Source organism: Nerophis lumbriciformis, linkage group LG05 (genome assembly GCF_033978685.3).
Source record: "Nerophis lumbriciformis linkage group LG05, RoL_Nlum_v2.1, whole genome shotgun sequence".
Taxonomy (NCBI): Eukaryota; Metazoa; Chordata; class Actinopteri; order Syngnathiformes; family Syngnathidae; genus Nerophis; species Nerophis lumbriciformis.
Window position 1 is genome coordinate 41,834,574 of NC_084552.2, and position 23,993 is coordinate 41,858,566.

At 40.6% G+C, this 23,993-nt stretch overlaps 1 long non-coding RNA gene across 2 annotated transcripts in view; it reads right to left on the minus strand.

Annotated features, from left to right (window-relative positions):
- The window catches only part of LOC133606390 (uncharacterized), a 93,531-nt gene that overhangs the window by 31,558 nt on the left and 37,980 nt on the right, over positions 1 to 23,993 (minus strand). For both annotated transcript variants that reach the window (XR_012050465.1, XR_009815240.2), the window contains exon 4: positions 10,508 to 10,600. This is a non-coding gene — a long non-coding RNA (uncharacterized lncRNA). The remainder of the gene's footprint in view (positions 1 to 10,507; positions 10,601 to 23,993) is intronic.

Consider the following 23,993-nt stretch of genomic DNA (forward strand, 5'->3'; position numbering starts at 1 on the left):
AGCTGCCTAACACCTTATACAAAACATGCTATCTACTCTACCCATTTCAAACAACTGAGAGGGTATAGGATACATTATATTCATTATGTTAATTTGACTCAACCTTTTTTTAATGCATCAAAGGATGCAAATTTCATTCTATGATGTCTATTTCAACATTTTGTAAAATATTTAAATAGTCATCCATTTCCAAACACATGCATAGCAATTAGCAGTCCTGGTATGATATTTATTTATTATTCCATAAAAGCCCTTTAACTATATTTTTCAAATGTTATCCTTATCTAAAAATATCCTCCAGTTTGTGGCTAGTGCAAGTCATATTTTCAGACAATATGCACTTTTACAGCTTGTTCTATAGAGATTGATTAACATTTAAAAAATGACTTCTGGGTATATTATATTGATCAACTAATTCTTATTTGGGCGGAATAGAGGTGCTACTACTGACTCCATTGTTAGAATTAGGATAATTGGAATTTTGATAACGTTTATTTACGACTTAGGATACATAAAAAAACAAATACACTTTCTTGTCTTACATAACGATTGTGAATGATTGGCCAGATTAAAAGAAAAGTTCAGATGCCCTTCCATAAGTGGTCTACATCGTGTGAACGTGCTGATGCTGTGGCGAAAGCAAGAAAATCGGGAACATGCAAATTTCAGCAAAAGTGGCTGGTTGGCTAACTTTTCAAAACCTGGTTAAAGCTTGTCCATGGTAAACCCGGAGATTGTAAAATGATGTTAGGATGAGCTTTATTATCTGGGTGTCGGGGGCCTGGTCAGGTGGCTTGACTTTTTCCGCCACTGATCCTGACGGTCTATAAAACATAATATTCCCAAATGTTGGCCAAAGAACCCCCATTACATGTTATGTAGACCTCAAGGAAGTTTTTGCAGGAACGCTTCATTATGTAAATCACAAGTTTGGACCCTAGTGTTGCCAGCAAATGTAAAATGTTAATGCATGGATCTACCAATGTATTCACAGTGGTCTAAGTTCCTACATACAACATGAGCACTCTAATGTTTTTAGGAATGTGCTGCAAAAATGCTTGTCTCCCATGTTTTCAACTGACCTCGAGAGCAGGTATGGTGGATTGAATAGCCCTGCCCTGAATGCATCAGTGCATAGTGCATCAGCAAATACATAGCCAGTAAATCCATAGGCTGGTCACACAATGCTGTGGGATGGCATTGCACTCCTCAACCGGAAGTCATCACGTGTCCTGCTCCTCCCGCAAACGCATGTGCCTTATTTATTATAAAACAGCCTTTCCTAAAGTTATGAAGGAGGCTGCTGTTTCCACAGTGATATAAGCAGACAATGTTGCATACATGTCCATATAGAAGGAAGATAAAGCATCTATCCCAACCCATCACTGATGAAACACGTGTGACGAGCGGTGAGCAGACACTAATTTAGTATTTCAAAGCAATTCCGTAGTCCACATCTGACGTTATACCTGTAATCGCCTCTTTCTCCATCACACATCTATATTTTTAGGCTCACCGATTGCGGCTGCGTCCTCGGGGGAAATAAGCATCCCCTGTGCTGACATCCCACACCGCATTCTCTATAGATCAAACAGGCCTCAATTGTCAAAGCCCCCCCACACCCGAGGGGGTCCATGCTGCCAAATACATGAAGTGTCTTTGTTAGTGCCTGCGAGTCAACTCACGAAGGTGCGGGAAATTGTTGGATACAAGCTAGTCCAGATCTCCTGCGAGTTATTCAAGCAGAAGGTTGAAAATTGTCCACTTGGAGAGGTTGAAGTGATTTGGGGTTTGATGACGGCCATCCATCTCATGCATCTCAATGTCAAAATATTTGGAATGAGCGCCATTTTTTTTTGTTTCTTATCCACCTCATTTACATGTTATCTTTTTCCTTGGATTACGCCGAAAGATGAAACAATGTTTTCCACCTTTATTATTATTCATGCATTCTTTTTTTTTCCGAGTGGCCTCCTCGTTAATCTAGGCTAATTATGGCCGTAACACATGGAGGAGACACAAAAACAACAACAAGGCAAGCGATTTACAATTGGCCTACATAGTAAAGAGGCTCATACTTTGCAAACAAATCTTTTAGTACGGTATTACTAAGGAAGAAATAAAAATCATATGAACCAACCTAAAAAAAAAGTTAGCATTCTTTAAATATGTCTGCAGGCATACACCAGACAATTTAATGTCTGATACTAAAGACATAGATCCTAAGAGACAGCCATAATGTCTTTAATTTCCCAAAGTGGACAGACAAGACTTTGGAAAATCAAGGAAGAGTATCTTCTGAGAGTTGAAAGTGGCTGAAAGGCTCCCAAATAGTGACAGACAAGTAACCTCAAGAAGACCCCAGACTGTCCATTTGGGAAATGCTATCAATTACTGCTATAAGAATGGAAGAGAGGATTCTGGGTGTCATTTTTAACAATATAGACTTTAGAAAAGATAAGCTAAAATGTCAAAATGTGACACTCAAGTGGGAAATTTGAGAGTTTTAAAGTGCTAACTTTATCCGCATTTGTTCTACCAATACAATATCCTTTTTGTTCCTCATCAAAAAAACAGTTTTTCTAATAAGACTTTACGTTTACGTTTTTCTCAATAAAACACAGCGTTGTCTTTTTTTGATTTTGTGCTCTATTGCCGGGTTACCTGCATCAGTGCAAATTTTGAAAGGTTTAGAGGCAAATATATACGCTACCTTTAAAACAAATATTTAAAATGGGATGAAGTGGATTTATACACTCTTAAGTAAAATTATTTTGTGCTCAGGTGCTCAGTGAAAACCATTTCAGGTGACTATGTCTTGAAGCTCATCGAGAGAATGCCAAGAGTGTGCAAAGCAGTAATCAGAGCAAAGGGTGGCTATTTTGAAGAAACTAGAATATAAACATGTTTTCAGTTATTTCACCTTTTTTTGTTAAGTACATAACTCCACATGTGTTCATTCATAGTGTTGATGCCTTCAGTGACAAATCTAAAATGTAAATATGTATATATATATATACAGTATATATACAGTATATATATATATATATATATATATATATATATATATATATATATATATATATATATATATATATATACATATATACACAGTATATATATATATATATATATATATACAGTATATATATATATATATATATATATATATATATATATATATATATATATATATATATACACACACACATACATATATACATGCATACATATATATAGATACAGTATATATATAGTATATATACATATATAGATACAGTACATACATACATATATACATACAGTATACACATACATACATATATATATATACACATACATACATACATGTATATACATACACATATATATACACAGATACATATACATACATAAATACGTATACGTATATGTACACGTACACGTACATATATACATACACACACACACATAATATATATAGTCAAATTATCAACTATTCTAAGACACTTCTACAATATGGGCAAAACTTGTTTTCCTTGACAAAATGTGACTACCGTATATTTTTGTCACATCATGTCTTTATTCAAACTAGAGTATGACTTTTTTATAGAATTGAAATAAATAAAAAATCTTTAAAACGTAATTCAACAGTGATAGCTTCACCTTATTTTAAGATCATGTTCTTTTTCTTGGTCATTTAAGAAAAAGACTACGGTATTGTCCGGACTATAAACCGCTATTTTGAACCCTGTGGCTTATAAAACGTTGCAGCTCATTTATGGATTTCTCTTCGCTAACGGTCATAATGTTTTGTATTCAACAAATACTTTTCATAAAACACAGAGACACTGAAAATGTCTGTTATTATTTGTGCTTTTGCGGCTTCTTTCGGACGAGTTCACTCACTGCAGGTGTTGCGGGTTGAACGTCTACAATATTTTCCTATGTTTAGGGCCTTGAACCGGATGTACAAGTGCCGTTCCGACTTCCATAGCATTTATACTGGTATGTTTTCTTCATTTATCACTCCAAACAAAGTTCTTAGGTTTTACAATGTAACTAAAACAATTCATACTTACTAAACCGTCCCATGTGTGATGTCTGATGTCACATGGTTTTAATGCATATTTGTACGTGACATATTGTAATCAAGCTAGCATCGTTAGCATTAGCTAAGATGCCAATACTTTTACAAGTGTCTGTGTTAGTATAATTAACGTACAATGGCATTCTGTTTGTATTGTTCCAGTTTCACAAATTCCTTAGTAAATTCACCAAGACGTCACAGTGGAGTTATTGAGTATTTAGCGGATTGGAGAGCTACTGCAGCTGGTTCGTCCATGACGATGACTTCTGTTTTGTTAGATCATCCGTTTTACGGCCGTGTTACCATAAGGTATGTAAATAAACATTTACAACATTTTTCTGTGTATATAACTCATTTTGCAACATACAGTATAAATCGGTGGCTTATAGTCCGGTGCGGCTAATATATGGAAAAAATGTTTTTCCTTTTAAAATTTAGTGGGTGCGGCTCAAAAGTTCTGGTCTTGATGTCAGTCAATTTTAATAGAGTTGAAATCATTGTATTTATAAAACTTCATGTTAGCCAACACAGATGATGTTTCCATTCCTGGTAAAGTCACAGGTCACTTGTTACTAGGCAGAATTGATAGAGGTTCAAACATACCGTATTTTTCGGAGTATAAGTCGCACCGGAGTATAAGTCGCACCTGCCAAAAATGCATAATAAAAAAGGAAAAAACATATGTAAGTCGCACTGGAGCCCGGCCAAACTATGAAAAAAACTGCGACTTATAGTCCGAAAAATACGGTAGTCAAAATTATTGTTGGTAAAATGATGCCAGTCATTTCGATGGTGCCCTGCGCCTGGACGATTAAGGGCAACAGGAACAGGAACCCAGAAATACAAGGCGATTCCAACGTATTCATTTTAAAATCAAACGTAAAATAGAAATCGCTGCGTTGGAAAAAATAAACTTATAACTGAAGTAGCAAAGGCTTAACCAGGCTACAGAACAAATGTTCCTGTTCCAGGCCAGACGAGGCTCAGTATTGTCCAAAGTGTAAATAAGAATTTTCCTCCTTGGGTTTATAAGATGTAAGTTGTCAGGTTGCTGCAATGAATGTAGAGCGGCAGAAGGAGCAATCAGCCAACCTTCTCAGAGAGATGGAGAGCCCACCGCTACCTTGCAGTCTCACACACAAACAACCAATCACGTCAAGACATTGATTGATGCCTGCTTTCAAATCTATCACTCCCGCATAAGCCCCCGACCTGAGCCAATGGCTGATACAAAGTTAGATTAACATGAAACATGGCAAAAAATGTATACCGTATCTAATGATATAATCAAAAATAATAAGAATGATGATGACTTAGATTCAATCAGCACTCTTTGTTATGTAGAGGATCTTTGACGAGAAAACATATATATATATGTTTTTTAAAGATAAAGTATATTTGACGGGCCTTTTTAAAGTCTCTTAAAAACAGCAGAGCTTGTGCCATATAATGTCGTACACTAACATTTTTGTAGTATGTCCTCAAAAACTGAAGAGCACTTTGTTTGATTTGTGATTCTCCAGTAGATTCCTAAAAACAGCATGGCACTTTTTTATAAATAACGTATATTTGACCAACCTTCTCGCAGTAAGCCCCGTAAAAAACAGCAGTAAGCTTGTGTCACATAGGATCGTTGATTTGCATTTTTGTATTATGTTCTAAAAACTGCGAAGGATTTTTGGCTAGTGATTGGCCAGTATATTTCCTAAAAACGGCAGAGCATTCTTGTTAAATACAGCATATTTGACCAGCATTTTTTTTACAGTTTGCCCTTAAAAACAGCAGTTGTGGTCTTGTCATGTAGAGGATCTTTCACTAAAATGTTTGCAATATATTCCTAAAAACAGCAGAGCGCTCCTGACGCATAGAGGAGCTTTGACTTTTGTTTTTGCAGTAGCTTCCTAAAAAAAAGCGCGGTATTTTTGTTTTATAAAAGTATATTTGACTAGCATTTTTGTTGCACGCTCCTTAAAAAACTGCAGAGAGCTTGCGTAATATAGGATCGCTGAACAGCATTTTTGTATAATGTCCTCAAAAAACTGCAGAGCATTTATTGCATAAAGAATGTTTGACTTGTGGTTCTCTCGTAGATCTTAAAAACAGAAGAGCACTTTTGTTTATTAGAGCATATTTGACTCGCATTTTGGCAGTTGGCCCTTAAAAACAGAAGATGTGGTCTTGTCATATAAAGGATCTTTGACTAGGATTTTTGCTGTAAATGACTGAAAACAGCAGAGCGCTTTTGTCACATGGAGGAGCTTTGACTATTATTTATGCAACAGACTCCTAAAATCAGCAAAGCAAAGTATGTTTGACTAGCTTGTATGCTGTTACAAAACCGCAGAGAGCTTGCGTCAAATTGAATCGTTGACTAGCATTTTTGTAGTATGTCCTCAAAAACAGCAGAGCACAAATAGGATGGTTTTTTTTGCGATTTTCCAGTAGATTCTTAAAAACAGCAGACCATTTTTTAACAGTATCTATTCTGAGTTGCATTTCTGCAGTTTGCCCTTAAAAACAGCAAATGTGGTCTTGTCAAACAAAGGATCTTTGACTCAAATTTCTGCTGCAGATAACTAAAAACAGCAAATCCCTTTTGTTTTATAAGAGTATTATTTGACTAACCATTTTGTAGTAAGCCGGCCCCTTCAAATAGAGGATCGTTGAATAGCAATGTTTGAGTATGTCCTCAAAAACTGCAGACCACCTTTCACATGTCACAGGATGTTTTGACTTGTGATTATCCTGCAGATTCCTGAAGACGGAGGCGTATTTTTGTTAAATAGAGCATATTTGACTAACATATTTTGCAGTTTGTCCCCCAAAACAGTGGCCGTGGTCTTGTCAAATAAATACTTTTTGCGGGACATTCCTACCACAAGCAGGGCACTCTTGTTTTATAGAGAATCTTAAACTAGTGTTTGTGGTAGGTTAACAACATCACAGCCCTCCTGTCACAGAGGATCTTTGACTAGTGTAAACATATTGCTAATTTTATTCTATTTGCGACGTGCTGCTTGGCAGAGGTAACATCTCCTTCTACTCCTACTGTCTTTGTTTGCGATGATTGTCTTTTCTTGGTGCGCTCGCAAACACAGCAGGGTTTCTAATGCTCACAGCCGTGTGACTAATCCTCCGAAGGCCACGGCAACGCACGCTTAAAAATATACATAAAGTGTGGAGAGCCTGAACACCCACATGCTTTCATTTTTGCTGTGTTTGAGAAAGAATAGCTTTAAGACGACAGAAGGCCATCTGGAGGTATTATGGCAGATTCTCTACCAATAACAATGAAGTGTGTATTGTCTCTGTTCTAAAGCGTGTGTGTTGCAAACACTATACCGCATTGTTTTATTAAAAAAAAAAAACCTTGGTTAATAAAGATAGTTTCGTCCTTTATAAATGTAAAATCTAATACAAAAAACATATCACAAAATCCCACCTTCACTGCATGAAGCCAGCATTGTTCAGATGCATCATTAGTTTCCTAAAATATCAATGGAACCTTTTTATTAGAAAAAATACTCTTGATCAGTGGTTCTCAAACTTTTTTCTACAAGTACCACTTTAGCATACCAATAATTGTCACACACACAATGGTGGGATTATCCTCTGCATGTCATGGGAGCAGTGAGCAGCAGCAGTGGCCGCGCCCAGAAATCATTTTGGTGATTTAACCCCCAATTCCAACCCTTGATGCTGAATGCCAAGCAGGGAGGTAATGGGTCCCTTTTTTGTAGTCTTTGGTATGACTTGGACCGAGTTTGAACTCACGACTTACCGATCTCAGGGCGGACACTCTAACCGCAAGGCCACTGAGCAGGTGCCAGGCCACTGAGCAGGTAAAACACAGCAGCGTAGTAGTAAGTATTCATTAAAAAAGGCAGAGTAAATGTAATATTTATGGCCACTGTAACATTACACACAGTTTGAACAGTAACACTGTGTTTAAAAATAGGGGGAAAAACACTGTACTTTAATCAAGTGATTCTTTGGTGTACTGCAAGATGGAGCCTGCGTACCAATAGTAGTACACTTACCACAGTTTAAGAATCTTTGCTCTAGATCAGGGGTCCCCAAACTTTTTGACTCATGGGCCGCATTGAGTTAAAAAAATGTGGCCGGGTTCCAGGCTCTGTGTGTATGTGTGTGTACATATATATATATATATATATATATATATATATATATATATATATATATATATATATATGTATACATATATATATATATATATATATATATATATATATGTATACATACATATATATATATATATATATATATATACATACATATATATATATATATATATATATATATATACATACATATATGTATGTATATATACATATGTATGTGTATATATGTACATACATATATATGTATGTGTGTGTATATATATATATATATATATATATATATATATATACACACACATACATATATATATATATATATATATATATATATATATACACTGTATATATACACATACATATATATATATATACATATATATATATATATATATATATATATATATATATATATACAAATATATATATATATATATATATATATATATACGGGCAGCACGGTGAAACAGGGGTTAGTGCATGTGCCTCACAATACGAAGGTCCTGAGCAGTCCTGGGTTCAATCCCGGGCTCGGGATCTTTCTGTGTGGAGTTGGCATGTTCTCCCCGTGACTGCGTGGGTTCTCTCCGGGTACTCCGGCTTCCTCCCACCGCCAAAAACATGCACCTGGGGATAGGTTGATTGGCAACACTAAATTGGCCCTAGTGTGTGAATGTGAGTGTGAATGTTGTCTGTCTATCTGTGATAGCCCTGTGATGAGGTGGCGACTTGTCCAGGGTGTACCCCGCCTTCTGTCCGATTGTAGCTGAGATAGGCTCCAGCACCCCCCGCGACCGCAAAAAGGGACAAGCGGTAGAAAAATGGATGGATGGATATATACATATATATATATATATATATATATATATCCAATATAAATTGTATATATATATATATATATACACACATATATACACATTGTCTTTATAATCCGTTTTGTCATTTAACATCAATTAACATTGATGTTCATCAACATTTAACAATGTCACGTTATCGATGGGAAAATTAATTTTTAGACAATATGATTTGCCTGAGCGGCTAGGAGACACCAAGAGTAACAAGCGGTAGAAAATGGATTAGAAAGGAAAGATTTAAAAAAAAAAAAAAATTACTTGGGACTTCCTGTGGGCCGGATTTTGGATGCTGGGGGGCCGGATCCGGCCCGCGGGCCGTAGTTTGGGGACCCCTGCTCTAGATATTAGAGATACTCTGTCCTGTTTTTAAAAACTATGTTAGTTAAAAATTCAATCCTATTTTTCTGAATCAAATGATCTTCTGTGTGACAGTACAGCGCTGTTGTTTTAAAGGAGCGACTTTTAGTCAATGATCCTCCGGATGGCATGGGAACATACTGCTGTTTTTGAGGACTGCAATTCCTTAATTATTTACCCTCTTTCTTCTGAGATCAAAAATAAATGGATTTCAGATGGATGGCGCCTCGTTTTTTTTCTTGCCTTGATCTGTTTCCGAGCAGGCGTGAGATGGGGGGGATGTGATCTAATGATGTGATCTAGATCCTTCCTGCTTTTTGAAATATTCTATATTAAGTAGACCTACATAGGGCCTGTTGTGTTGTCATGGATGTGTTACACTGGGAAAAAAATTGAATTATGTTAAATTCAAAGTTAGCTTGTAGCGTTTTGTTTTGTTTTTCGTTTTTCTTCTTCTAAATGTGATGTAACTGACAAGAAATGCAGCAGCCAAGAGTGCTCAAATCATTTTCAATTTGCCTTTAAAAACGCAGATGTAATAGCGTGGTTATATAATGAGATTAGAAAAAGGAGGAAGAAAAGTCTGCATTTTGTCTTGTTTTTTTTAACATATCAAATGGCCTACGAATCACACGAACATGATAGTCTTACAAATAAGGACAATTAACGCCCCCTACAGGACTGTAGTTGTACATAGCCTGATCATACCCTAGTCCCCTGCCATGTTTGTTCCTAAGTGTTTACCTGCATGACCCCATAATGCAATAATCCCTCAAAATTTAAAGTTCAAGTACCAATGATTGTCACACACACTAGGTGTGGTGAAATTTGTCCTCTGCATTTGACCCATCCCCTTGTTCACCCCCTGGGAGGTGAGGGGAGCAGTGGGCAGCATCGGTGGTCACGCCCGGAAATCATTTTGGTGATTTAACCCCCAATTCCAACCCTTGATGCTGAGTGCCAAGCAGGGAGGTAATGGGTCCCATTTTTATAATCTTTGGTATGACTCGGCCGGGGTTTGAACTCACAACCTACCGATCTCAGGGCGGACACTCTAACCACTAGGCCACTGAGCAACTTTCACTAACCTTTGCTGTGCCTTCCTCTCTTTAGCTGTGAAGCTGCTGTGTCACATCGTTATGCTGGTGCTCTGGGTGCTCTCCACCGCACATCTGTAGAAACTGTAGAACACGTGTAAAATTAAAGGCCGAGCGAACAGATCTGGCACGCCACATTGAGGGCCACATCATTCAGTGGCCCGCCACATTATTCAATGAGGCCCGCCACATTTTTTACATTGCCCTCAACATCATTCAATGAGGTCAGCCACATTATTTAACATTGCCTGTCACATCATTCAACGTGGTCTGCTACATCATTCAATATTGTCCGCCATATCATTTAAAGTGACCTGCCACATTCCAAATGTGGCCGCCACAATTCTTTACATGGCCCGCTACATAATTCAACATGGTCCACCACTTCATTTAATGTGGTCTGCAACGTCATTCAATGTTGTCCGCCACATCATTCAACGTGGTCCGCCACATTATTTAACATTGCCTGCCCCATATACTGGGTATAACACATGGCACACGGACAAAGCTTAACCTATTATTACTATAACAATCTACAAGGTTAATGTAGGTTGCTTCTCTTTCTCCCCCTCCATTTTTCTGCATTCTTTCGTATCTCAAGTTATCATTACGTATATGTATTGTTGCATTTGAACAACTGTATTGTTGATAGTAAAGGTAAAGTATTGGTATTGTTCATTATCAGTAGCGCTATTTCTATTGGTATTTGAATTGCTCCATTTGTAGTGTAATAATGCTCATTGTCATTTCTGTATTTTTTTTTTATTTTCGCTAACTGCTTATTTGCCATTACTTTTACCATCATATTTGTACATGTTGTATTTGCTGATGTTGCTCTATTGTTGTTGTTGTTGTTGTTTGCTGTTGTTGTTTTTGTCTCTCTGTCTAATCCCCCTCTTGTCCCCACAATTTCCCCCTCTGTCTTCTTTTTTTCTCTCTTTCTATCCCCTCCTGCTCCGGCCCGGCTGCACTAAATGATAATATAAAAACATTTAATAAAGTCAAATACAAATAAGGCAACAAGAGAAGTATCCTACACTTCTCTTTTGTAAAGTAAATCTGAACAGCCGACATGGGCATCTACATCAACTATATGATTTGCCTGAGAAGCTGGACAGGACAAAAAAATAATAATAATAATAACATTGCCTGCCCCATCATTCAATGTGGTCGGTTACATCATTCAATATTGTCCACCACATCATTTAAAGTGGCCCGCCACATTTCAAATGTGGCCGCCACAATTTTTTATATGGCCCGCTACATAATTCAACATCATTCAATGTGGTCCGCCGTCGTGTCTTTCAGTGTGGCCCGGCCCATTATTTAATGTCAATGTGGTTCAATATTTCCTGCTACATCATTCAATGTGGCCAGCCACATTTTTCAATGTGGTCTGCCACATCATTTAACGGGGTCTTGCTCATCATTTTAATGTAGTCTGCAATGTCATTCAATATGGCAGGTCTATTCAACTACATAATGAAGAGGTTCACAGTTTCAAGAGCCTAAGGGCATCGAAATTTGGATTTTTCACCAGAAAGTGCTTCGCAGGTTATATTCCTTTGAGGCTGTGTTTACTTAATTGCAAAGTAAACACATTGTCTTTCACACTGCACTGTCAATAAATGTGTTGTGTTTACTGAGGGGAGGTGATGGCTCAGACACCAGGGGGCAGTATATACAATAATTTATTATATATATAATAAATATATATAATAATAAACAATACAACTAAACTATAGAAATAGAGTGTGTGACTAAAATACAAGAGGGTGTGTGTGGTGTAAGACTATGTGTGTAGATATCTGAAGTGTGTTACCAAGTGTTGATGAGAAAAGGCAGACAAGTCCAAAGAGGGCAAGGCAAAAGGGGTCCAAGTTCAGCGAGGGGTCCGTGGGGCAGAGAGAGAAGTCAGAGTCCAGGTGGCGAGTGAGGAGTCGGGAAAGAAGAAGGCAGTCCAAAACACCGGGGAAACAACGGGAGATCTCGAGGAGGGAAGACTCGGGAAGGCACTGCGGAAGAGCAACAGACGTCAGAATCACGGAGGGAAAAACAACACAGTAAGAGCGCATAAAGCTTGTTGCTTACGGTACACCATGAGAAAACTAAGTTCCCGCCCGATCCTTGGGTCAACTGGTCCTTTATTGAGCCTGCCCTCATCAGACCCAGGAGTGTAGATTGCCGGTGAGTGAATGCAGCTGGTGGCTGCTGCAGGGCGGGGACGCGCGCAGCGCGTCCCTGGATGTGCGCACCCGTGGGCGTGTCCCGAGGTGCGCACAGACGGATGAGCGGCGTTGGCAGGAGCCTGAGCCGTAACAGTATCCCCCCCTATGGACAGATTCCAGATGTCCAACATACTCACGAAACAAGGGAGGGTGGAGGGGAGAACTGGTGGTGGGTCGCCGGCCCCAGTGTCCCCGAATCCACCGAGGACGAGTCTCATGGCGGCGGCGAGAAGAACGCCACTGAAGCCGGCGAGGCGGGCGACCAAAGGACGGCCACCATCTTGGCCGTCGGGAAGGCGGACGTGATTGGCGCCATGGTGCGTCTCGCCGGAAACGAGGATAAAACGTCGGCGGCGGCGTGGAAGCGGCAGACGTCGGCGGCGGCGTGGAGGAAGACGTCATCGGCGGCGTGGAAGCGGCAGACGTCATCGGCGGCGTGGAAGCGGCAGACGTCATCGGCGGCGTGGAAGCGGCAGACGTCATCGGCGTGGAAGCAGCGGACGTCAAAGCCGGAGACGAGGAGGGCAGCTGAGGAGCTGGCCGAGATGCTGGAGTCGGCGGAGCCGGCAGAGGTGCTGGAGTCGGCGGAGCCGGCAGAGGTGCTGGAGTCGGCGGAGCAGGCCGAGGTGCTGAGGTCGAGGCCAGCCTGGGAGCTGGTGGAGACGTGGGGGCCAGCCTGGGAGCTGGTGGAGACGTGGGGGCCAGCCTGGGAGCTGGTGGAGATGTGGGGGCCAGCCTGGGAGCTGGTGGAGACGTGGGGGCCAGCCTGGGGACTGGTGCTAGCTCGGAGACTAGCCGAGGGGTTGGTGCTAGCTCGGAGACTAGCCGAGGGACAGGTGCTAGCTCGGACGCTAGCCGAGGGACAGGTGCTAGCTCGGACGCTAGCCGAGGGGCTGGTGCTAGCTCGGACGCTAGCCGAGGGGCTGGTGCTAGCTCGGACGCTAGCCGAGGGACAGGTGCTAGCTCGGACGCTAGCCGAGGGACAGGTGCTAGCTCGGACGCTAGCCGAGGGACAGGTGCTAGCTCGGACGCTAGCCGAGGGACAGGTGCTAGCTCGGATGCTAGACGAGGGAGAGGTGCTAGCTCGGACGCTTGCCGAGGGACAGGTACTAGCTCGGACGCTAGCCGAGAGACAAGTGCTGGTAGCGTGGTTGGTGGGTGCGGCCAGGCAAACTGAAAGATAGATGGTAGCGGTCTTGCTGGCCGCAGCTGTGCTACCTCACCAGCACGGCTGTCGGTACCATTCCCCCCCTCCAAAGGCGGATTCCAGACGCTTCCAGTACACTGAGGAATAGACACTGAGGGTGGAAAGAGGGTGTCCAGGCGGCGAGAAAATTCCTCCTTGCTCACATCACTGCTAAACATGCCTTTCCATGACAGTTTGGCAGGACAAGAAAACTCCTCCAGTGTGGAGCGAAAAAAAGAAAAAGACATGGTGAATGGGGCAAGAGGCAGAAAAAAGAAAAAAAAAAAAAATCACAGGGGGCGGAACTAAAGTCACTGGGGGCGGGCCTAAGGAACTGTGCCGTCAGGTCCTTTAATAATTTTGGCGGGAACTTACTGTTGTGTTTACTGAGGGGAGGTGACGGCTCAGACACCAGGGGGCAGTATATACAATAATTTATTATATATATAATAAATATATATAATAATAAACAATACAACTAAACTATAGAAATAGAGTGTGTGACTAAAATACAAGAGGGTGTGTGTGGTGTAAGACTATGTGTGTAGATATCTGAAGTGTGTTACCAAGTGTTGATGAGAAAAGGCAGACAAGTCCAAAGAGGGCAAGGCAAAAGGGGTCCAAGTTCAGCGAGGGGTCCGTGGGGCAGAGAGAGACGTCAGAGTCCAGGGGGCGAGTGAGGAGTCGGGAAAGGGAAGGCAGTCCAAAACACCGGGGAAACAACGGGAGATCTCGAGGAGGGAAGACTCGGGAAGGCACTGCGGAAGAGCAACAGACGTCAGAATCACGGAGGGAAAAACAACACAGTAAGAGCGCATAAAGCTTGTTGCTTACGGTACACCATGAGAAAACTAAGTTCCCGCCCGATCCTTGGGTCCACTGGTCCTTTATTGAGCCTGCCCTCATCAGACCCAGGAGTGTAGATTGCCGGTGAGTGAATGCAGCTGGTGGCTGCTGCAGGGCGGGGACGCGCGCGGCGCGTCCCTGGATGTGCGCACCCGTGGGCGTGTCCCGAGGTGCGCACAGACGGATGAGCGGCGTTGGCAGGAGCCTGAGCCGTAACAAAATGTATTATTCTGCCCTTGCTACTCGTTTCCAGCATGTGCAGATAGATGGTTAACAGTATGAAGAAACAGAAGCTCCAGAAGTTTTGATGTTCCTTTTTTTAAATTATTTTTCCTTCCTTAGTTTAATTTTTTTACACTTCTTCCTTCATTTAGGTTTGTAAGTTGCCTCTGTATTGAAGCTATTATCACATATATCTGATTTATAACACCCAAAGACTTATAACTAGAGATGTCCGATAATGGATTTTTTGCCAATATCCGATATTCCGATATTGTCCAACTCTTAATTATCGATTCCGATATCAACCGATACCGATATATACAATCGTGGAATTAACACATTATGCCCAATTTTGTTGTGATGCCCTGCTGGATGCAGTAAACAATGTAACAAGGTTTTCCAAAATAAATCAACTCAAGTTATGGAAAAAAAATGCCAACATGGCACTGCCATATTTATTATTGAAGTCACAAAGTGCATTAATTCTTTTAACATGCCTCAAAACAGCAGCATGGAATTTGGGACATGCTCTCCCTGAGAGAGCATGAGGAGGTTGAGGTGGGCGGGCTAGGGGGAAGCGGGGGTATATATTGTAGCATCCCGGAAGAGTTAGTGCTGCAAGGGGTTCTGGGTATTTGTTCTGTTGTGTTTATGTTGTGTTACAGTGCGGATGTTCTCCCGAAATGTGTTTGTCATTCTTGTTTGGTGAGGGTTCACAGCGTGGCGCATATTTGTAACAGTGTTAAAGTTATTTATACGGCCACCCTCAGTGTGACCTGTATGGCTGTTGACCAAGTATGCATGCATTCACTCGTGTGTGAAAAGCCGTTGATATTATGTGACTGGGTCGGCATGCAAAGGCAGTGCCTTTAAGGTTTATTGGCGCTCTGTACTTCTCCCTATGTCCGTGTACACAGCGGCGTTTTAGAAAATCATACATTTTACTTTTTGAAACTGATACTAATAATTTTGAAACCGATAATTTCCGATATTACATTTTAAAGCATTTACCGGCCGATAATATCGGACTGCCGATATTATCGGACATCTTTACTTATAACGTTTGAGAATAAATAGATATGATCAAAATAGTATCAATCTCACAGAGATTCCCGGGCCATTTTGACAGATAATGATGAAGCCAGTGATGCAGTGGTCGGGACCGCAGATCGCTTCTCCACCAAAAACAATGCAAATCGGGCAGACTTTGTGAGAGCCAACAACGATTAATTTGGGCAAAATGATGATCTAGAACAGTGGTTCTTAACCTGGGTTCGATCGAACCCGAAGGGGTTCGGCGGAGCCTTCGCCACGGAGGTCAAGACACACCCGACTCATCGTGGGAATAAAAACTTCTCCCTATCTGCGAATTATGGATACCCCCAGTCTTTGCGAGCAATCCTTTTCGAGGGTGCTGGACATAAAACGAAGAAAAGGAACAGACCTTGCTGTGAAAATGACATGAGAGTGGCACTTGCCAAGGTGAAGCCACGCATATCTAAACTGGTCTCTCAAAGGCAACAGCAGAAGTCACACTAATTTGCAGGTGTGTAATTTGTTCTGAGTTCATGCACTGTGTTGGTTTTGTTCTTTGAACAAGGTGATGTTCATGCACGGTTTATTTTCTGCACCAGTAAAACAAAACATATAAATTTGTCTTAGATTTGAAAGAAAAAAAACACATTTTATTTTTCACTAAAGAAGGGTTCGGTGAATGCACATATGAAACTGGTGGGGTTCGGTACCTCCAACAAGGTTAACAACCACTGATCTAGAACTATACAATCTTGAGTCTAAATACAAGAAGGATGAGCTACAAGTTTTAGAAGCTCTGCTAAACAAATCCAGCTTTAGTGAAACACTATAGCATTATGTAGCAGTATTGTTAAGTGCTAGACAAGAAATACAAACTACAAACCTAATAAAATGATAGCTTACTGTACAATGCCTTCTCTTACTTCGATGATGACTGCCAGGATGTCCATATGTTCCCGTTTAGATGAATAATTAATCTTGAGCCACACGAAAGTTTAACAAGGAAAAGTTTCCCTGTAGACACCCTCTTCGGTTGTGTGTGTTTGCCTCCATCTTTTTGTATAAATTGAATATCACAGATGAACAACTTCTAGATTTAAGGCTAAGTCCTCCTGTTATCCAGATGAAAAGGCATGATTTATAATCTAGAATAACTTTGACGAGCCGGGACACGATGATGCGGGAGCAGCAGGACATCGCTGCCCGCCATCCTTGCCAACCCTCCCGGATTTTCCGGGAGACTCCCGAAATTCAGCGCCTCTCCCGAAAACCTCCCGGGACAAATTTTCTCCCGAAAATCTCCCGAAATTCAGGCGGGGCTGGAGGCCACGCCCCCTCCAGCTCCATGCGGACCTGAGTGACGTGTCAACAGCCTGTTTTCACGTCCGCTTTCCCACAATATAAACAGCGTGTCTGCCAAATCACGTTATAACTGTAGAATGATCGAGGGCGAGTTCTTGTTTTCTTATGTGGGTTTATTGTTGGGCAGTTTCATTAACATCCTCCCAACAACACACAACAACAGCAGTCACGTTTTTGTCTACCGTAAAGCAGTTCGTCTGCCGTAAACAGCAATGTTGTGACACTCTTAAACAGGACAATACTGCCATCTACTGTACATGCATATGGGACAATAACATCTAGGGCTTTTAGAGAGTGCAGTGTACAACTGCGCACACAACAAGGAGACGAAGCAGAAACAATCTGCGCAACTTCAGGACGGTTAAGAAATCGCCTCATGCTCCCAGTCATGATAATGACTCTAGCTAAAGCCAACACTTGTGGAAAAACAGTTAAAAAAGATCAAGAGGGAGGAACTTGAAATGGCCTCCACCTGCAAAACCAGTCATGTTTTGATGGCCATCTCGTTGTTGCCCCTCTAGTGCACCTGTTGTTAATTCCATCAACACCAATGCAGCTGAAACTGATTAACAACCCCCTCCGCCACGTACCTGACCAAAACTTTATGTCAGGACTTGGACTATGGTGTGGTTTGTTTTCCCGTGGTGCAAAGCGACTTGACCGGACACGACGTGAAGGTAAGGACATGTTTAATATTTTAACTCAAAAAAGGAATCAAACAAAAGGTGCGCACAAGGGCGGTACAAAACGTGGCTATGAAAATAAAACACTCGCACGAAGGCAGAACTATGGAAAAAACAAAACTTGCAAACTATGGCCTGAATAAAGAGAACTTACTTGGAACGAGAGAAGGACATGAAAAAGAGCAGCATGGATATCAAGGGTGTATAGAGGGTGTTGTCGCCAGGAAGACAGCCTGGGAACTGGGAGCTTAAATAATAGTGACATGATTAGTGACAGCAGGTGCGTGACGCAAAATGTGAAAACGTGAGACAGGCGCGTGACATGAGGATGTGAACCAGGTGAAACTAATGGTTGCTATGGTGACAAAACAAACAAAAGTGCACAAAAAGTCCAAAACAAAACCGAACATGACTAAAACAAAACATGATCACACAGACTTGACACTTTATCAGAAAAGTGCAATTGAATTCATGCCATACCCTGATAAAAAACTGTTCCTTTAATTTTTTTGAGCAGTATATATATATATATATATATATATATATATATATATATATATATATATATATATATATATATATATATATATATATATATATATATATATTAAAATAAATATATATATATATATATATATATATATATAGCTAGAATTCACTGAAAGTCAAGTATTTCTTTTATGTATGTATGTATATATATATATATATATGAAATACTGGAGTTGGTGAATTCTAGCTGTAAATATACTCCTCCCCTCCTAACCACGCCCCCAAACACGCCCCGCCCCCCAATATCATGTTCCAATATCACTTTTTTAGTGATGTTGAGTTGGCTTGGAAACATAGGCTCCAGCGCCCCCCGCGACCCCAAAAGGGAATAAGCGGTAGAAAATGGATGGATGGATTTTCATAATGCATTTATCAATATTCTAAATAAACATGCTCCTCTACGTAAATTGTGTAAGGTAGAAATAATCCTTGGTTCTCTCTTGAACTGTCCAGTCTACTAAAAGTAAAGGATACTGCTCGGGCCAAGGCTAGAAATACCAAATCCCAGGCTGACTGCATGTTTTTAGGCAGCTCAGAAATTGCTTTACTACTCTTGTCAAGAAGTTAAAGTCTGAGTTTTCGTGCAAACCACCAATAGTTCAGACGATCCCAAGAAATTCTAGAAAGTCATGAAAACGTCTTATGGAAGTGAAACCACAAATATTCTGCCAACATGCAATGTGAAATACTCATGTAGTCTAACTGATAAATCTGCCATACTTAATTGTGTTAATGAACATTTTATTTCTTCAGGTTCTTTATTAGACTCCTTATCTCCACATCTAAATCAGCCGAATGTTCAGAAGGGCTGCATGTCACCATCTCTTCACACTTTCATAGCTAATACATTTAGTGTTACTCCTCTTGATGTGTTTGAGGTCAAGAGGGCCTTGAAAGTGGATCCTGGTCCTGACAAACTTGAGACCTTCTTTTTAAAGTCAGTTGTTGATTTTATTTCAGAACCTCGTATGCATATTTTTTTATCTTTTGTCCAGTGATGATATTCCTAATATATGGAAATAAGCTTATGTTTAACTTTTACCTTTGTTGAAAGAAGATCCCAAGCTCAAGTTCTTGAAAGGTTTGTTAGTAAACAACTTAAAGAATTCTTAGACACCTATGGTCTGCTTTCTCCACATGAAACAGGTTTTAAAAAGAGACAGCACCATAACCGCTGCTATCAAAGTTGTATTGAGGCATTGAACTACAAAACATTTTGCAGCTCTTTTTGTTGACCTTTCAAAAGCATTTGAACATATCATTTTGTAAGACAGACTGCACAGGATTGGCTGGATCTCAGCATGCTATAATGTGGTTTTCTAATTATCTGTCCAATAGAACCCAATGTGTCCAGTTTGCTCGGTCCTCCTCATCTTCCCTCCCTGTATCAAAGGGTGCACCTTAAGGTTCCCTATTAGGTCTGTTGTTGTTTTCCAGCTACTGTATGTATATAATCTCTATGATAATGTGTTGGATGATGCATTCTATTTTTATGCAAATTACGCGGCAATATAGTGTTCATCCCCTGCTGTAACGCAAACCTTTGACCTCCTGCAGTCTGCTTTTGATGTTGTTCAGTCCCAGCTGATTCAGCTGAGACTAGTGGTAAATGCAGAGAAATCTAAGGTGACGTTATTTTCAAATGGCAAAACGACTTCCATTGAACATTCCAAAAACATCAACTGCTCATAAGGTTGAACTTAAAAATGGTCACGACATATTGGAGATTGTTATTGATGAGAACTTGTCTTTTAAATCACACATTGAAAAACATGTGGCTAAACTTACAATTAAATTGGGTTTTTCCTTTTAAAAAAAGTCATGTTTTTCCTACAAACAATTGTATGCCTTTGCTAGATTATGGGAACTTGCTCTTTATGAATGCACCCGACACTTATTTGAAAAAACACTGGGTACTGTTTATACTGTTTTATAGATGGGCCTCTCTAGATAAACTGGCTTAGAAAGACGCTTTCCTTGGACACTGATAGTTGACTTCCAGTTTTCTCACACATCCATCTTCAGCCGTAAACACCTTGGTTACTTTAGCCAGTTTCCATTCCGTCTGAGGTGCAGTGTCCTCTACACTCACAATGTCATCTACCTTTGCATTTCTCTGTGTCTTAGTCCATTTTTTCCCTCTGTTGCAAGTTTAACAGATACTCCTTCCATCTAGACCAGAACTTGTTTGCCAGATACTGTACTTTATGCCATCGTTTGCGAAGATAATTGTCTTCCTTCACAAACTCTGCTGGTGGTGGTAAGACAATTGAGGACTTCATGGTCAAAATGTGATTGGGCAAAAGCGGTGGAGGTCCCGTGGGATCATTGAGGGAGTGCACTGTTAAAGGCCTGCTGTTTATGATATCCATGACTTCATAAAGATAGGTACGCAACGATGATCCATCAAGTCTTTAGGATGGATGATCCAAGATAGATGTCAAAACACTCCTTATTGATCTTATTTGTCTTTCCCAGACTTCTCCCATATGGCTTGCAGATGGTGGGTTTATAACAAATTCACAGCAGAGTTGTTTTAAACGTTCTTGATCCATCATCTTCATCGCTTCAAAAAACTCATTTTTTGCACTAACAAAGTTGGTACCCTGGTCTGATCGAAGTTGCCGAACATTACCACATATGGCAATGAATGCACGAAAGGCATTGATAAAAGCATCAGTCGACATGTCGTCAAGCAGTCAAATTTTAACAGCCGAGAACACAAACAGTTGAATAAAAGGCGATAGCGCTTTAGCTCTCTCCTTCCTTCTTTAATGTGAAAGGGGCCAAAGCAGTCCATTCCACAATATGTAAAAGGTGGGGCTGACTCCAAACGTTCACGAGGTAAGTCTGCCATCTTTTGTGATTCAGAACATCTGCTGAATCTTTGACACTTCACACACTTGTGAATGTGAGATGACACCACGTGACTGCATCCAAGTATCTAAAAGCCATTAGCTCGTAGTTCATTTGTTGTTGTCTCACGCCCTTGGTGACACACTTGCTGATGATAATATTTAATTAGCAATGATGATATGTGACTTGTTCTTGGTGAAATTGCTGGATGTTTAACATGTGGGTGCAAATCAGCATTCTTTAGCCGACCTCCTACTCTCAGAATGCCTTGATCGTCCAAAAAAGGATTCAGTCGGTGCAGCTTGCTGCTTTTATCCTTTGTCTTCATTTCTTCCTTGCTTTGGAGAGTTAGAATTTCATCAGGAAATGTTTCCCTTTAAACAAGTCTTACAATGGTAACTTCTGCCTCCTTTCTTTCTTGCAGATTTGTGGCTTCATTGGATGGTGTTATCCAGCCTTTAAACTCCTTAACACGTCTCCTGAGTCTCGCGACAGCTTTGGTTAATTTAACCCAGCTGGATAACTTTAAAAAGCGATTAAGTAATGAATTTTCCACCGTCAAAGTCTGGTGTACCACAGCTTTACGAACTTCAGGGTCTTGAATTATATTTCCCACCCTAATGTCTTCACAGGCAAGATTGTCACCCCACAGAAACTCTGGACCAGTGAACCAGTCAGAACCAATGAGCTATTTCGCTTTAAGGCCTCGAAATGCACAATCTGCTGGATTTTCTTCAGACTTGACATGCCTCCACTGATTTGGATTTGAACTCTCCCTGATTTGCTGAAGGTGATTAGCTACAAAGACACGAAATCTTCTGGCATCATTGTTGACATTTACAAGGGCAACCTTTGAGGTCGTCCAGAAAAATTCCTGGGCATTTATTTCCAACTCTTTTTGAAGTAGCTTGCTTGTATGTACAGCAACAACTGCTGCTGACAATTCAAGTCATGGTACTGTGGTGATCTTGGTTGGAGCAACTCTAGCCTTGTCTAATACAAACCAACAGTGGATTTGTTGTGAAGTATTAATTGCTCTGAGGTAAACACATACTCCATAACCTGTAGTACTTGCATCGCAGAAGTAATGAAGTTGAAATCTTGTCACTTCCTTGAAATCTGCTGGGAGATAACATTGGTGAACTTTGACATCAGCTAGGTGTTGCAAATCTAAAAGCCAGGCCTCCTATTGTATCCCAAGATCCACAGGGAGTGGCTCATCCCAGCCCATCTTGTCACGACACATCTGTTATTTGCTTTCCAACCAAACTGAAGGGCGCCACAAACCCAAGTGGGTCAAAGATGGAACCTACGGTCGATAAGACTCCTCTTCTTGAGAATGGATGCTCATTCACGACGACCTTAAACAGAAACATATCTGAAGCGACACAACAGTTAACACCTAAGGCTCTTTCAATCTGTGGCTCACCAAAAGCCAAGTCTTGAATTTGCACAACTTTAGCATGCTCTTCTTCTGGAATTGATTCAAGTAATCTTTGAGAGTTTGAAACAAACGTGTGTAGACGTAACCTGCCAGAGCTACAAATCTGTCTTGCTTCACAGACGAGCTGTATTGCTTCTTCTTCTGTTGCCATGCTTACCAGACCATCATTCACATAAAAGTTTATTTCAATAAAGTGGATGGATTCTTCATTGAAAAGACCTTGTCCTTGAGCGGCAATGGGTCCCAGACCAACGTTTGCACAGCCAGGTGAGGAAGCTGCTCCAAATAGGTGCACTCTCATTCGGTAGATGGATGAATTGATTAACGTGGACCCCGACTTAAACAAGTTGAAAAACGTATTCGGGTGTTACTATTTAGTGGTCAATTGTACGGAATTTATACTATACTGTGCAATCTACTAATAAAAAGTTTCAATCAATGGTTCTGAATGAAAGTCCCCATTGTTCCAGCAGAGAAACCTAAAGTAATCTTATCTTCTGAAACATGAAACTGGTGAAACATACGTTCAATGTCACATATTACTGCTACTGGACCCTTGCAAAAACGACAAGAGTGCACCTAGCAAGGTGTTTGTCAGTTCTGGCCCTGTGAGCAGATGGGCATTCAATGACATGCCTTGGAACTTCGCTGAACAGTCGAACACGACTCTTATCTTTCCTGGCTTGTGTGCATGATACACCCCGTGGTGAGGGATTTACCAAGCAGGAGCTTTGTTAACTTCTTCTTCTGGAATTTTCTTAGCATCTCCAAGTGCTATTGTTTGTTGCATGAACTCTGCATAATCCTTATGATATCGTTCATCTCTCCTTTTAAGCACTTGAGACAACGTTCTGCACATTGTCTCTTGTTTGGCAGACTTGGTTTATTTTCTTTGAATGATAAAGGCATTTCACTATGACCTTCTGCATTGATCCTTATTCCATTTTCCATTATTGGTATGAAGCGCAGGTCGTCTTGGGAAAAGTGTGCATCCTTTACCTTTCTTTCGCAGAAGTCAGATTCAAGCACCTTTATCGCATCTGCAGGAGTAATTCAGTCTTTGACT